The sequence below is a fragment of the Lepisma saccharinum genome, chromosome 3, assembly GCF_977018435.1.
Source record: "Lepisma saccharinum chromosome 3, izLepSacc3.1, whole genome shotgun sequence".
In the NCBI taxonomy this organism is placed as follows: Eukaryota; Metazoa; Arthropoda; class Insecta; order Zygentoma; family Lepismatidae; genus Lepisma; species Lepisma saccharinum.
The window spans coordinates 83,150,206-83,167,061 of record NC_139231.1 but is presented as its reverse complement, the minus strand read 5'-3'; the positions used below and the strand labels follow the sequence as shown (position 1 = coordinate 83,167,061).

At 37.8% G+C, this 16,856-nt stretch overlaps 1 protein-coding gene across 2 annotated transcripts in view; it reads right to left on the bottom strand.

The window, feature by feature from the left end:
* LOC145985195 (uncharacterized) overlaps nucleotides 1–16,310 on the bottom strand; it is a 149,858-nt gene extending 133,548 nt beyond the window's left edge. Inside the window, exon 1 of one of the 2 annotated variants that reach the window (XM_083118922.1) lies at nucleotides 16,140–16,310. The gene's annotated coding sequence lies outside the window, so the exon portion shown is untranslated. The remainder of the gene's footprint in view (nucleotides 1–16,139) is intronic. The other variant, XM_083118923.1, reaches the window with a different exon arrangement.
* Nucleotides 16,311–16,856: the final 546 nt, after the last annotated feature.

Genomic DNA, 16,856 nt, shown 5'->3' with positions numbered 1-16,856 from the left:
GCACCCTGTGTTTGGCATAACAGCCAAATCTAGCATAATGTGCAACGATCGGTAGATATTGAACTCAAAGGAAAGTGCTCTGAAGATGTAAAAATAAAAGTAACTGCCCATCTCTATTTCAGGAGTGGACATGTTTCCGACAAAAGAGAGAGAACCGGCCCAGTGATCCCGTCCCCCACCAACGCCTTTTATCTCTTCCGCATCTTCCTGCCATAAAATTGAAAAGGAGGGTTGGGACGGCACACCCTCAAAAGTTTGTCCATTCTCAGCACCGAACAAGGGGCCAGCCATTTGTGGTGCCTGTATTTTCGCCAGGAATATTTAGTAGAAAGTTGGATTGACAAATAAAGCTCATGTGGCGCCCTCCCTTGTCGGCAAATTTTAACCATCTTTGTCTTCAGCTTGGGTAACTTACCATTTCGGAGGCAGTCTCCCGCGGCGAAAAAAGCGTTGTTCCTGTCCATGATTTTAATTCTTCGTGCGTGCGTCTTTCAGTGTATTTTTGAGCGTATGTTTGAGTGTATCTGCGAGTGTTTTTCCCTGCTTTCTAATTTTTTTAATATAAACATTTGAAACAATTTCGAAAAATGGGTACTAATAGCAAAAGAAGTAACTGTGAAACTCCCGAAAACAGAAATATAGAAACGAGTGGGAAAGAGGCAGTTTTTATTTTATCGTTTGGTGAGTACCTTTTTTCCTTTCCTGTTTTTTTTTAAAAATTGTTAGTTTACGTAGAAATGCATTGTATGACCATTTGAAAGTTGTAAAGAACTATCACAAAAGTGTGTGTGTCTCTAGCAAGGTGTTGTTGGAGGTGGAAATGGGTTCCATATAACGCAAAAAAATGCTGTAGTATATGAAAGATATTTGTGAATTATACACCGCCCCCCCCCCCCACCCTGCGAGTAATTGAAAGGTAACGACGCTTAACTGTGTCATGTCATCTTCCATCTCCCCATCTGCTAGAAAAAAAATATTTGAAGTATTTTTACAAATTTACTGAGCCACATTCCCTAGTTCGACCCTTGGCAAGGTATGGACATGTAATTGTTTTTTCCACCCCATAGTCCATAGACCATTTCATCAGTTCTTCATTCACCCTCATTGTCGTACTTACTCCCAGAGACCCTAGGGCAAAAATAAAAAAGGGACTTTAAATATATAAATCTTAGAGTGGGATAAAATATAACATCTGAAAATAGTAACAAAAGATATTGTTAATAATAATAATACTGTCCTAGCACAATTGGGTGGCATTCTAGCATAATTTCACAGTTCGAACAGCACTTTTCGTAGCTGAGGGGTTGGCAACGCTGCCTGTAAGCAAACAAGTCTCCGTTTCAGGCATTCCCGCAACGAGGATTTGCCGCCTGGATCTATGTGTTTTCTTTGTTGTTTTGGTTGAAATCCAATATACCCATGGCAAGGACGTACTTAGTGGGGGGGGGGAGGTCCGAAAGACTTACTAACTACTAAAATTAAATCATGAGAAATATTAAAATAACTAAAATTGAAAAATGAAAATAAGAATACAGAGTTCAAAATAATTATGAACCACCATACACCAAATTCACTACAGTAAAATTACCGGTTTTAGTTTCAATCTACACTTCTCTCTCTTACATATCCATATTCATTTATTTGTTCACCACAGTACCAAAGTCCTACTTACATTGGACACCTACAAGAAGATAGAACAGCACACAGATATGGGTCAAAAATAGTTTGCGGGTCTGATTCAATAAAAAAAAAAAAGAACTTTTACACAATTTTACGCCGAAAAACATTGTTACATATACAAAATATGTGAAAAGCATATAATAATGATAACTCATTAAAAGATACTTGCATTCTTACAATTGAGGAGTTTCTGTTCGCACTCCACCTGGAGAATGGCATGTAAAAAGGTGAAAATTTATTTTCTCTAAAAGCTCCAAACAAACCCAGGCTTGTCTTGCTAATTTCCGTAAAATATGATATTGTTGAAAACTATCTTCCAAGGTATGGAAACCGAAATGACTACTAGTAATAGAATCGTTATTATGACATTCAATATGCTTTTGAAACACAACCATTTCAATATTTGCATTCGCACCTATGTCACTGCATCCTCCCAAGTTCTATACTGAGGATTTTAAATTGTAATATATATATATATTATTTATATAATAGTAATATAACAATAATAATTATTATATGTACGTACGTACGTATATGGTGTGTTTGTGTATTGTTTTTTTAGTTTCTAAGTCCACTTTATGCGCAGAAAGACTAATCGGGACTGTTAAATGTAGGATCCGAACCACTATTTGCTTCCACCGGGTATTAAACCCCGATGCGTATTTACAAACCCTATAGTGCTGCAGAGTCCTCCTCCGTAATCGAGCGGGTTAAGGCGTTCACTCGTCTTGAGATCGCTCGCTGCGGGACGGCGTAGGTTCGAATCCGGCTCTGGTCGGAATTTATTCGGCCTACGTATAGGGCCGGTGGCAACCCACCATCGTGAGGAAATTGGGGAGCTCCGAGTGAGTGAGCGTAACCCGGTCGAGAAGACCTACAGTAAACGGCTGGGGGTTCGTCGGGCTGATCACCCGTCACCCCTTTACTGGTCTAAGAACTCCACGCTCCAACAAGGTGACGGCGGAACAGTGTGGGAGGGAGACCAGCAGTCGGTAGGTAAGCCAAGGCCCTTCAAGATGCTGTAGAGCTGTAGGTTATTATAGTGCTGCAGAACCAGAGGTATATAACACTTTCTTATTGGCTGTGTGAACCGGAAGTGATTACGTTCCGTGTCCAGTGTTCCTTGTTTCTTCATTTACAGCAAAAGTACGGAAAAAAATAGACTTGTGATTATATAGTAATAAAGTTTGTAAACAGATTGTCGAAATTATGTTAAGAAATATGTTTATATAATAAAATATAATGTTTAAAATGCTAAACATTGGATATACATAATTTTCTCAATACGCATTGGTAGTTACAATGTTTGCACTGATGTGACTTTAAATAGAAAAATCCAGTAGCGTACGCAGGATTTCATCAAGGGGGGTGTTATTTCTAAAACTTTTTCCAAATTCACATACCATTGTTTTATTATACTTTAATTAAATAATAATCACAATTAATTAATAATACTTATAATTAATTAATTAGCTGAATTAATACTAATAATACTACTAATATCACTACTACTACTATTAAGTAGTAGAGATCTACATAAATATAGTATTTATGAAAACAATAGAACGAAATTACTTTCTAGTCATTCGATTTTTATCAAATCCTGGGAGCATTTTTTTGTTTCTTTGTTACGAAATAATTATCTGGTCAACGAGGTGAGACATTTCAAGAGTGAAGAAGATCCATAAATACAAGAAAATATATTAAAATAAGTTGAAATAATCAAAGTATGGAACTCATCCAAGGAGCTGCGGTGATCTGGTCGGTAGAGCGTCTGACAAGTGACAATCACGCGGGAGATCCGGATTCGATTCCCGAAATTGGTGGAATTTTCCCTGCTTTTTTCCCGCATAAATGTTCCCGATAATTCACATCCTTTGTACGCCAGTGTGTTGAACATTGTTACAACTGAGATACAAAACAACTTTTTTCTCTTTTAAATCATAGTTACCCTAACCTAACCTCATAAACTCGTGTTTATTTTCAAGGCATCACTCTGAAAGACGCATGTGTTTGGAATGTTCTGCTTTTCTCCATGCTGCATGGAAATAATAATTGAAATTTTATTATTATTATTATTAGTAGTAGTAGTAGTAGTATTAGTAGTAGTAGAAATAGTAATAGTAATATTATTGTCCCAGATATTTGACTGTGAAAAATTGGCCATTTAATTTTTTTCCACAAGATCAAGGGGGGGGGTTTAAACCCCGTAACACCCCCCTTGCGTACGCCACTGGAAAAATCATTCACTTCAAGAAGAGTTCTGATTTCTGTCTTCTAAAACATTAATTTAAATAATTTTGCTAAAAAATGAATCTTATTGTAAATGGGTTTCTTATCTTGTTGGGATGGATATCTGAAATCTACACTGTTAATTTGAACCCTGCCATCTAGCGTTAACTTGAAGGAACGCTGCATCAACTTCTGGAATGGCAGCCAATCAGTAGCCAAATATCGCTGGAGGTTCTGCAGCACTATAGGGTTTGTAAATACGCAACCCGGATATGTGTGTTTGTGTGTGTATGTATACATGTAAAGATCTTGCTTTCAGTGCAGTACAGGAAACACGTATTAGCACCTAGCCACTATGGTCAAGGGGAATGTCACGATATTCTTGGATTACTGGTGGCCTCAAATAGCGGATGCTCACGTTCGCCTGCTTATGCATCTCTCAAAGATCTCCGCGGGGTCAAGTTTACGGCCTCAAAACCTCTGCCGCGGACAATAATGCTTACGTCGAGACCCTGGAGCCCGATTTGCCTTTTAGAAATAATGAATATTGTTTTTCCTTTTTCTATTACCGTTACATATTCACAAACAGTAGAAAACGGGGGAGAAGGGGGGATTCCGGCTTCTTGACAAGCAATATTTAATGTAATATTTAATACACAAGCAAGCATTAAAGGATGTATTGGTCTTTGGCCACCAGAAACTTAACAAATTTATAATGTGCTTTCCTCCGCACAGCCGACCTCCGTGGCGGGGTCTCGGGTTCGATTCCTGTGATGGGCATGGAAAGTGTCTCTTCATCAATTCCATCATATCAACACCCATCCTCATCGTTGTGATTAGTTAAAAACTTATAAGTGTGAGAAAAGCGACGCTAAATAACAGAAACCAGATCCTCCGCTCATCCTCCCCTACAAACAACACTATTGTCACCACATACAAATAGTTCTACACAAAGAACTCGGAACGCATCAAATCAAGATTGATGAACTTTTGGTGCATAAATTGACGCAGTTAAAGTTCAATTTTGGTTTCTTTGAAATAGGCTTCTCAATAGTTTTTGCAATTGATTCATTGTTAGTGATTTGCACGGAACAGCAGCTGATTCTTTGATGCACAAAAAGTGAAGTATGTTTTGCACTTTAATGGGCTTAATGCCAACTGACACACTTTGGGTTCTGTGTGTTCTATGATGACGGTGATTTCTACACACGTATAGTCTCCAAATGACAATTCACAATGTATTAAGTTAATATATATCACTCTCTATTCTGTGGGTTATATTTCATGGTATAGATATAATGTAGATACAACACTTCACAACACATCACTCCACAATTACGCTCGGCACGGTGTAAGGGGATGACTTTCTGGGAAGGTACTAAACAGTCAACTTCTCTTCCACCTAGTAACCCCTCGAACTGCATGTTTGCAGGTTAACGAGGCTCTGATACCTGCGCGCATAGCCAGTAGAATCCTCTGTGGGGTTGTGTATTATCCTGAGCTAAGCCTTCGTGTGTCGTGTCCACATAATATACTAGTTACAGCATTTGGTACAGGTACAGACATTTTCTTAGCAGATGTATCTTTTGTTTTTAGTTGTTATAGTAGCGCCACATTTTCACCTGGTGGCGAAAAATGGAACTTTTTTCATCGCCATTCTCTGCCCCATGGTCTACATAGTCGATTCATCAAATTTCACAGTACTACCACAGAAAAATGTGTGTGTGATTATATATATATGTGGTACTACGATGCCTCAAACAGGCTCCAGAGGGCTGAGTAGGGGAACTTTAATTATAACCACCCGGTATGTATTATTAGGTTTAGAGGCGAGTTAACTGATTTTAAGAGCGTGTACTTTATTTTAGTGCAAGACCCCTGTCCATTATTTTGTTTCTGTTGTTCTTGTATGCTTGTATTCTGTGACAGGGGAAAATTGCGATTGAGCGAACACGCCCATGATTGTAAACATCAATTCATGTACAGACAATTATCAATTTCATTAATGTCACGATCAACTTGTGGCGCAGAAGATAAATATAAAAGTCACGATCAAGTTATAGAGCAGAAGATAAATATAAAACAACCGAAAGACAAGAAGTCAGAAATCATTCCTATGATAATAATAAATAAATAATAATGAATGTGCTTACGTATGGACTGCAATTTGTCAACGAAGTTCTTCTGTGTTTTAAGCTATAGAAGCGAAGTTAATAAATAAAAAGTGAAAAACTTCCCTTGAACAAATAACAACGCCATCTTCCGTGCGAATCTTCACACAAACACTGCTCCAAGGTGACAACAAGAATTTCTGCAATGTTGTCACCTTAGTTCGTACGCAACAGCACGACCAGAAGCGGACGCTAAAAGAACATTAGCTTTAAAAGAAAAGAAAAAAGTGCTCATAAAGCAACCCATACGAATTAGAATAAACGAAATCCATACTCCGAGTGAAAGAGAAGATCATACAAGATGGGAAACTAGAGGTCGCGGCCTTTTAATTATTAAGGTAGCAGCTATCTCACCATTCGGATGCTTTTATGGAGGGAAAAGCCCATGAGAAAATCCCACAACGGATAATCGCAGCATGAGAGCGAATACCGGCTTCATTTAGTGTCTGAGAGAAAGCCGCTACCGGTGCAAAATATCGAATGTAGCGAATTATATTAAAGCAAGGTTGGGTACATACAGGTAAGTCCATCAACCATTATGCGTGTTCGAAAATTTTCGTTCTTGTTGGAGCAAGATTGGATGTGGATATTTTTGGCAGTTAACAGGTAGCTGATTTTTTCCATTGCACATTTTCGAAATGAAAGCATTTTCTGGAATTTTATTGCACATGACGCTCAAAATTATAAAATAATGACCACTTTTACGAACTAAGCGGTGTTCGATCTCCGGTGGAGGCACTTTATACAGTGCTTCGGATCCCACTTAAACTGTAGGTCTAGTCACAATTAGCCTGTCTAAGCATGGACTTAAAACAAACTCTGACTATAGTCAAGAAATTTTCCTTTCGTGGTTTATTTCAAGCCGTGCTTGGAGTGAAAATTCATAGCTGGGAGAATGCTTGCATGGATCAGTATGAAGACAATAGAATAGAATAGAAAAGTATTTTTATTTGTTACAGAGCGAGCTTCAGCCTCAGGCTGCTCTACCACCTGACTCTGATAATTAAAAGTACAATACATATATTTATAGAACTAAAATGAAATATAAACATGAATTTGACATAAATCAAAAATAATAAAATTTTAAGAGAATACAATGGCAGATACATTAGCGCGCGCACACACACACACACACATATATTACACTTTCCAAATCAAGACTTAAACATCATATACACAATTGGAAATATTCTTTGTGTCAGGTAAGTGTTCGCAAAATACAGGGTTTTATTTGGTTCTTGTTATTGTTTAGTTGTAGAGTCAACGGCAAAGATAATAGTAGGCAAATTGTCCATCGTTATTTTCATTACTTTTTTATTCTACATCATGTGCTGTTTTAAGAAGTGAAATTATGTTGGTTCGAAGCAGGTATTGTCCTCTGCTTATTGACGTCTATATTTCAATTCATTATCATCACATTGTGTAATACAGACCGAACGAAAAGGGTGATGGACAATTCGCTTACTGTTTCATTTGCTGTTGGGTGTACGAACTAATGCTCAGTTGTTGATTTTGCAATAAAAATAATAGAACTCGTTCTTTAAAGTTTTTGGATAATGTCCCAGATGAAACGTAATCGAGAGGAGCATTCCAAACCTTTGTAGACCAGAGGGAGAAGGAGCCTTCGAAACTGACAGCAAAATGGCGCGGAAAGCAGAATGGACAATGCAGTACGAAGGGGGGGGGGGGGTGCCTATGCAAATTAATCTAGCTGGGAGATAGGATCCCCCGCGTTCCTCCCCTCACTTCGAGCACTGATTTCGACGTCAATACACTATACAAAACCAAAACAAACGCGCCCGAATAAATATACACGTAGTTAATTTTATATCACAAGAACAAGTGTAGAATATGAACAACTTTAAAAATATAGCAAGTTTTCCATTTGAAAATATATAGTGGACAGGGTCGAAATTAACTTCTGTATTACAAAATATGCTATATATCGAAAAATATATATACACATGCATTCTGATAAAAATATAGAAAATAATGTATTAAAAACTTAAACTGCACAGGATACCTGAATATTGTATGTATGTAAGTACACACACACGTTAATGATTATGTTTATGGGTAAATATATCTAAAGAATAAAGTGGCAGCGGAAAACGATATAATTTTGTAATGGAATATGAGGACGATTATTTCTTGCTCGAGTCCTGTAAATAACAATGAAAGCAGAGTGGTTCTCTCGCCCGTATCATTACCATCTCAAGGCTGAAGCCAGGAGTTCTTTTCGAGGAATGAGGTAAAACTGAACTTAATTGATGAAGGTTGCGTTGCGTGTAAACACTGATTCGTCGCCCGCATGACAAAATTATTGACGAATGGCATTGAACTATTTATACAGTAGAGTCTTGAAGCACAAGGTAACCCATTAACCAACTTAAGTTCTCTACACTATTACTTTTTTAAATAATACTAACATGATCTTGTCGTGATTGTGCTTTTTAGTTTGTGTGCGTGTGTAATCACCGACAGGGCGGGACACAAGATCATGTTCGATACACACACACACGACTAAAGTCTCTCCCTGCGTTTATAATGAGCATTGAACGTTAAAAATGTCAGACTAATGAAAGAGGGCTGTGGGCATAAAATGGACATGCACTGAGTGCTTATTGTTGTCGAAGAGTCTCCTACATGTGTCTGCAATAAAGAGGACAAGCACGAATCGCAAAACACAATGGCGAATATGTGATTGCAACAGAATATTAATATTCAATGCGTGCTCCGCTTATTTATTTTACCTTGACATTACAATAGGGCATTCGACGATGGCATGTAGGCTGCCTACAGCTAAACATTCTGCTTATGTGATTAATATTTTAGTTATTACTGAGTACACAAAGTATGTAAATTGGCGTAAGTGTGCAATTTGATCTGTTCACTTTCATCTTATGTGAAATATGAAGGAATTATTTAAATTGAAGCATTTTTTCTTTAAAGATCTAGTTTAGGCGGGTTTAAAAACAACTGCCAAACCCTTCACAATAAACAGAACGCATTTGCGGTCTCAAACTGGATATTTGTGTCATAACATAACAAATATCACATTAGAAACTGTTGGGACAGTTCACGCTAATCTGAATCGTTTCATACCTTTCTACAATCACCCGTATCAACGAAAGGAATATTATGTTAACATGAATGCATATTGTGTTAAGTACTGGAGAAAGTAACATGCAGCAGTTCACTGCCGATTCCTTGTAGCTATGTACTTTGCTACTTAACATTATTTCTAGTCAAACTCCAAAGTACACAGTTCAATATCATGTATAAAACGGTGTGGTTATAATGATATTTTATTTTCCGTTTCCAAAATGTGTAGGCCCATAACAAATTGGAGATGCATTTAGTACGTCACCATGAAGTATGTTTCATGTGTAGTACTAGTAATCAGTACATTATTGGCACATAAATCAGTTTATGTTATTTTTTTTAACGAACTGCTAATGAGGGTAAGTTATGTCATAATTAAATAGCATTTGAATCTGATTTCATTACACTGAAAGCTTCATAAAGCCAGATCGGGAAACTAATGTATTAAGCCTGCTAAAATTATTAACTTATCGGCACTTTGCCCACAAAATATATTCCTACTTTTATTTGATAGGGCTCAAAAATGCCTATTGTTGTCAATATGTTACTCGGTGTCCCGACAAAATGTACCAGCGACAAAACGTACCACTTGGCTTTTCGCGACGAAACGTACCACTCAGATAAACATCTACCTGTGCAGGATCCACTAATAACTTCAAAATATTTACTCCGCGACAAAACATACCACTTCAAGGAAAACGCTTGAACTTGCGCTATCTGTCACCCGAATCACGTTTGTGGAGTTCCGAATGATGCTCAGTTAGATGTGAAGAAGCGTATGCAAGAGGCGAAGAAAAGGGTTCGAGAGGAAGACACGCCAATTACCAAGATTTACAACGATACTCTAGGCAACCTACACGACAAAGGTTATGTTAGGTTAGGTTGTTTAAGTTTATGATGGATGGCTGGAAATACACTCTCAAGCCCCAGAATGAGCGAAGCTAACTCTTTTCTTTGATTACTTTTGCATTTTTGAGGTCAGAGTTAAACATTGAAGGTTCGAAGAGGAAGAAGAGGTATATAAAGTATGACGAACGCCTTGAAAGAATACTGGAGCGCCATTATGAAGAAAAAGGAACCCTAAGATCTTGTTTAAAGGCAATAGCTTACACGCAGAAATTGGAATGAAACAGAACGATCCTCCGACATGACAAGAGAATATTCTTGCTGCTGACATAACTAAAATGAAAAAAAAGACGAAAGGATAACACGAAAGAAAAAAATGTGAACGAGAGCTTAACCACAGCTGATTTTAAACACGCCAAAATAGCTCTATATACATTATATAGTAATTTTTCCAGTCCAAAGCCTGGATAGGGCCTCCCCGATGGCGCAGTGGTAGCGTCGTGGCCTTGTAACCTGGGTTCGATACCCGCTGGAGGCACATAGTGGTTCGGATCACACTTTAAACTGTAGGTCCTGTCCCAATTAGCCTTACTGTGCATAAAGTGGACTTAAAAAAACACCCATTCAACCAACCAAAGCCTGGATAAAGTGTGATGGAAATCAGCAAAACTAGAGAAAATCGTAATTTCGGTAAATGGTTTTTGATGCCGTCCCATCGCATCGAAAATATTTTAAGACTCATTAGAAGACCGTTCGCAGGTAGCCGCCCAGGTGCTAGGTACGTTTTGTCGCGTATTCATTTTACTCCTATTGACAGGCAGACGGACAAACAGACTCCCACTACCACAATAACACCAAATTATACCTTTGTATATCAGCAATTGTTTCCGAGAAATCGACAGAATACAAATTCAGTATTCAAACACGTCAGTAAAGAACTCAAATACTTCCTCATAGAAAGTAACACATTTATTTTTTTCATATCGTTCTACCTAATTTAAGCATTACGGTACAATTTAGGATAAATGATAGGTACCAAAGTTGAAGAGTTCCTGATTTGACCTTGTATAAGTACACAATAATAATAATTACGTAACGTAAGATAAAAACTTGCATCAATAATTTACTTTTATGTTTTAAATTAATACCGTGCAAGCGAATTGTGTACATAAACAAATTTTATTTAGTAGATCGACAGAGAATAGATGAATGGCAGCTTTGAGTTCATTCGGAACACTTTCCTGAAAGCAAATAATCACAGAAAAGACGTGTACGTGTGGTCGTCGCCTTATATAACCTAGACAAAGTCATATGTTTCGCGTACGACCTGTACACTAGCGATCAAAATTCACTACTCCCTCTGTCCCATAATTATAGTCCGGTATGCCAAAATGGCGACTTTTTATTTATGTTCTTTTGGATACTTGATCTGCAAATTTGTACTGATCCTTGAGTAATAACATTGTATGACTCATTCCCATGTTTAATTTTCTTCTTCTGTATACACCAATGTCACAGTTTGCCTATCGGGCAAATATTATGAGACAACAAACAAAAATGTACCGAACAATAATTATGGGACAGAGGGAGTATTACTTTTCGTCCATACTCTTCAAAGAAATAAGTGCGTATCATACCAGGGTTTGCCCGACAGCGCCAATACTGGAAATTGTGTGTTGTCTTGTTTACTCGCAATCGTAAAATAGAGATGCTTTAAGACAAGCGGGAGCGAGAATTAAACTCGGAAGAAAGATATGTGAATAAGAATACAAAATAATCGAGAGAGGGAAATAAAGTTCGAGAAAGAGAAGTGGAGGGAATAAGTGAATTAAAAGGACAAATAAAACGAACTCGCGCGCGAGAGAGAGAATTGAGGGAGAAGTAGATTGTAAGACCTTGGAAGTAAGGTGAAAATACTTATAAAGAAGGAAAGGAAGCAGAAAAGTAAAAGAAAGAGGGGGAGAAGACAAATATACGAGAGAGAAATTAACTTTAAGTAATAACTTTCCCATATTCCAGTGGGTCAACTGACTCTCCCACCCTTTGATCCCCCTGTGGCAAACCATTGTCACCCTTTCATAGTGAAGTAACACTTTCAGAATAAAGATGTTCATGGAATTGTTGATATCTGAAAAACATCGGCCAATACATTGGCAATAAAAGGGGTTGGGAAACATTTGGATGACTTATTTTCAAGATATAAGTTGAACAGTCATAAAAATAGTGCACATTGTTAAGTATACATCAACAAAATTGCATTTATTAATATATAAAATATGACTCCACAGTGTTAATTTAAAAACAGCTAAGTTTCCATACCGAACCCTGTATAAACTAAACTGTTATGTTACCAGTGATATCCTTTGCTAATGCATGACAAATATTAACGGTAACTTGTGTCATCTGAAAAGTTAGTAAGACAACGTGTAGTAGCATTTTATACGAGTAACCTATCTTTATTCACATTAACATAAGTGCGTCTGCATGAGAAAAGATCTGTTAAAGTTGCAAAGCAAAAGAAGTCGTGAGAATTGTATATCAAAATTAACAACTCGGTTTGGCAAGACGAACAAGATTCTACCTCTCTTGGTTTTCTTTGACCTTGCACAAAATCTCTTGAAATACCGTTCACCATTTATACCTACAAGGATGATCAAGCATTAAACAAACCGCGGAAGAGGCAATTCAACATTCAAGTTTAGGCCTACAATTCACGCCGAGCTGAACACATTATTATAACGAGAACTGAAATAAAGGTGCAATAGCGAGGTACAGAAACAGAACATTTTGCCATCAAACTCTGCCATATAATTTCGGTTAGTACGACACGACAAGTTCTTCATAAATCTCACTCTTATACTTGTACGTTTTAACCGAAACAAGAAATCGTACAATTCGAATATCCATTGTCTGCTTTAGCTTGCTACTGCTATATACAGTACTTTTATCACCGTTAGGGTGTTTTTCTGCTACAAAGGACTCCATTGCGTATATGCACCGTCATCTTATATTAGTCAGTAAGTCAGGCGTACCAACTGTCATTCTAGCACATTTACAGCAGAATGAAGAAAATATGATGCCGTTATGTTGTGCTACACTGACACAATCGCTACCGCTGTTTTGGTTAGTCGGTTAAAATCACATTGTGTGGCATACCTCGTCCAGCGGTGACCTATTCCGCTTGCAGTAATAGAATAATATTCATCTTGGAACAAGCCGAGTGCACAGTACGCAATTCGTTGGAATCGTGTGGTTTTTCTACTCACAATCACGATGATGAGGATCGATAATGAGATAGATGATATAATACACTCAAAAAAAAATTTCTTGTACTTCCTTATTTTACGTAGTTTTTCTGCAACATTTGGCTAATCGACACGATGGAGATGAACTATGAATACATAAAATTGCATCAGTCGCAGGAGTCTTCAATGGCTCGATAGTGGGTCGAAACAAAGAGACAACATACTTTACATAACACACGAACTTATAGGAGTCGCACTATCCGCGAGCTGAAACAACCAATATACAAGCAGACTGGCGAAGACATAGCTGATTTCGTGTTTAAGGAACATGTTTGTGCCTATAGTTGGTTGGTTGTGATTTAAGTCCACTTTATGAACAGTAAGGCTAATTGGGACTGGACCTACAGTTTAAAGTGAGATCCGAACCACTATGTGCCTCCACCAGGTATCGAACCCGGGACCCCTTGATTACAAGACGACGATGCTACCACTACGCTATCGGGGAGGCGCCCCTGTTGTACCTATACTAGACAATATAAACGAGTAGTGTCCTACGTAAATTCTGTTGAGTTGATTTCAAGAACAAATTTCTGAATATATTGTTATTTTGGAGATAAGTAAAGTGTCCTTAAGAAATGATTGTATCCGATATATGAGGTCCAAAGGAACCACTTTGCGAATGAAATATTGAACGTAAAGAAAGTACATAAGAACACTTTTTCACCTTAGTATTAGTGGCATTATTATTTTGAGGTATTTCGAGGGCGTTGTGACGAGCCTCCTTCCCCTTCGTTTCCTGTATTTTATATACACACAGTGGTGGCGATTGGGTTCCAAAACTAGGGGGGGCAATCTGCAAAAAGTGGGGGAGCAAGGACAGTTTACTTTCCCTTGGTACATAAGGTTTAGCATAGTACGGGAGAAAAAGTGGGGGACAACTGTCCTCTTCGCGCCCCCTAATCGCCGCCACTGTATACAAATATATGAGTTTTAAGTCTACTTCGTGCATGGAGTGGAAAATCGGGTCATGCATGTATGTACATATATAGATATGTATGTATGTATGTATGCATAAATACATCTATTATATTTTTTTTAAAATTTTGTTATCTGATAACGATAGATCCAAAGATAGTTGAGACCCCTGGGAGTGCACTGACTTGCGAGGTCCAACCAAATACTACATTGTTGAACTAAATCTCCAGCTGGCTTGTCAAAATTTGTCCACTTTTGTCCTAACGCTGCGTATAGAATAAGAGTTAAGCTTGATAAATGATGCTGCATATTAAAGGCGACATTATAACAGGATACCTCTGACGTAATTCATACGTAACATAGGGTTGCCTTTTTGATCATGCAGTTCCAATTAAAAACCAGTTTTGACTTACTCCTGTCCACGGAGTACGGTGAACATGTTTTCCAAGCTCTAGGTGTTGAGGAATGCAGAAAAATATCGAAAAAGTATTTACTTCTCACTGAAGACTCAAACATAAACACCGTCCGTTCATAAGAAACTACACTAATTTAGACTTTAGGCAAAGTTATCTATATTTTTTTTCGCAAAATTAAAAATAAAACGCACACTACGGACATATGTACGTGGTGTTATGATTACGTCGGGCTTTTAGGCCTCTAAATTGATAACAAGGATGATGATGAATGTTGAATTGACGAAACAGATGGTGGAACAAACACACCTAAGCCTTGTGGGTATACCCAGGATTCGAACCTAGAAGCCTTGGCAGCGTTCCCTGCTATGATAACCACTGTGCTCCAGAGGGCGGCACTGAGAGACACGATGGATCAGGTCGATATATATATTAAAAAGCTCTAGCAGTTAGGTCCTTTTGCTGATATTTTACTTTACTCTCTGGCTTCAGTAGTTCGAGAGATATTGGTAATTAATGCAGACATGCGAACACGAGGTATTTTAACGGTTGTGCTGATAAGTACGCTGTGTTTGAAACATATACAATATAATACTATTTTAAAAGTATTAATTTTATTGTTAATTTATTCATAATTAACACAATCCATAACTGGACACAAATGCTTCCAGCAAGTCTATATTTAAAACTTTAAAATTTATAAACAATATTTAAAACTCAGGATTTTGTCTACCTTCTACTCCAAATTGGCAGAGAGAGAAGCAACAACAAAATGCGATTTTTCTAACCACAAGTTGCTATGAGAATTGGGTGACCTTTAAAAAAGCGCATATTTCATTCTCGAAAATGGATAGCCGTTTTTTTTCTTTTTTTGCTACAATAAATTAACATCATTCGAACAAAAGATTCGAATCTTGTTCTACCAAATGTCATTTCCATTACATATGAGCTTTTGCGTTGTACAACACATGAAAGATTAAACACCAGGCTAATGCGGAACACTTTGGTCCAGTAACAACGTTTGCAGTATTCACAATACAATTCATAATCGAATGATGTTCTTGGTTTCATAAAACTAGAAATTTAGCACTAGTGCGTGTTGTTTTTAATTGCATGTCAGATTTTAAGCCTTGTGTGACAGCAATGAGGGCTTTAAAATCATGACTTGTAATATTAGGAAAAGGACATTGTAATTTCCCATGTACATTGTTGCGATTATTAAAATTCTACATTCATTTAAACTCTATAAAATAGATTACTTGAGCTGGATTTATAAATAGCAAGGGAAAACACAGAAATAATGTCACTAGGTGTCGTAAAGGATTCACCGAGCCACAGCGGCACACTTTCTGAAGTCAACAGACCGCTCCGAACATTCTTTAATGTCTTCAAGGTTTTCCAGATGCCAAAGATGAAGGTGAGAAATTGTCGCAATATTCTATAGAACTGACAAGAAAATATTAAGTGCTTACCTTCAGTATACTTTTTGCACCACACTCGTACGCTTTGAACACCACAACATCAAACGACAACGCACATATTTGTGTCTTTTTCAAAAATAACAACGATACCTACACACACTGCACACACAACTTGTTGCTGACCGACTTTCACACTGACTAGCCTCCGAACACACTCTCCGTCTCGCCTCACCTGGATGACTGCTTTTATCCGCCGCCGACAGATGGCAGCGCGGTTTCTTAGGTAATGTGATTTGTAGGATGGAATGAGCCAGCAACCCTTGACGCTGTGGCGGAAGAGCTGTGAACCGACAAATGGATTTCCGATGTTCCTCGTTGCACAATAACGCCATGGCCACGCGGATGTAGCTTGAATGGACAGCGCTCCACCCCTTTTTCTAACAACGGAATTCCTTGCGGTCGTTGTGTGTGAGGCTATTGAAACGCTCACATTTACACATGAATGTACCACGGTATAGGCGCTACATGGACATCTACTTCCAGGGCTTTGAGATTTGTATTCATTAATTATGAAGTTCCGTAACTTCCTCTGTAACGTTTCGGTCCGACACTTCTCACAACCTTTCTACCCGTATTACACGCACATTATCTTGTCCGCATTTGCTCTCTGTATTTGACTATTTTTTACGTATTTCTGGCTTAACAGAAACATTTATATTCTCACCTGTAGTATTCAATATATTGTGCCCAATTTGTGGTCACCCTGTA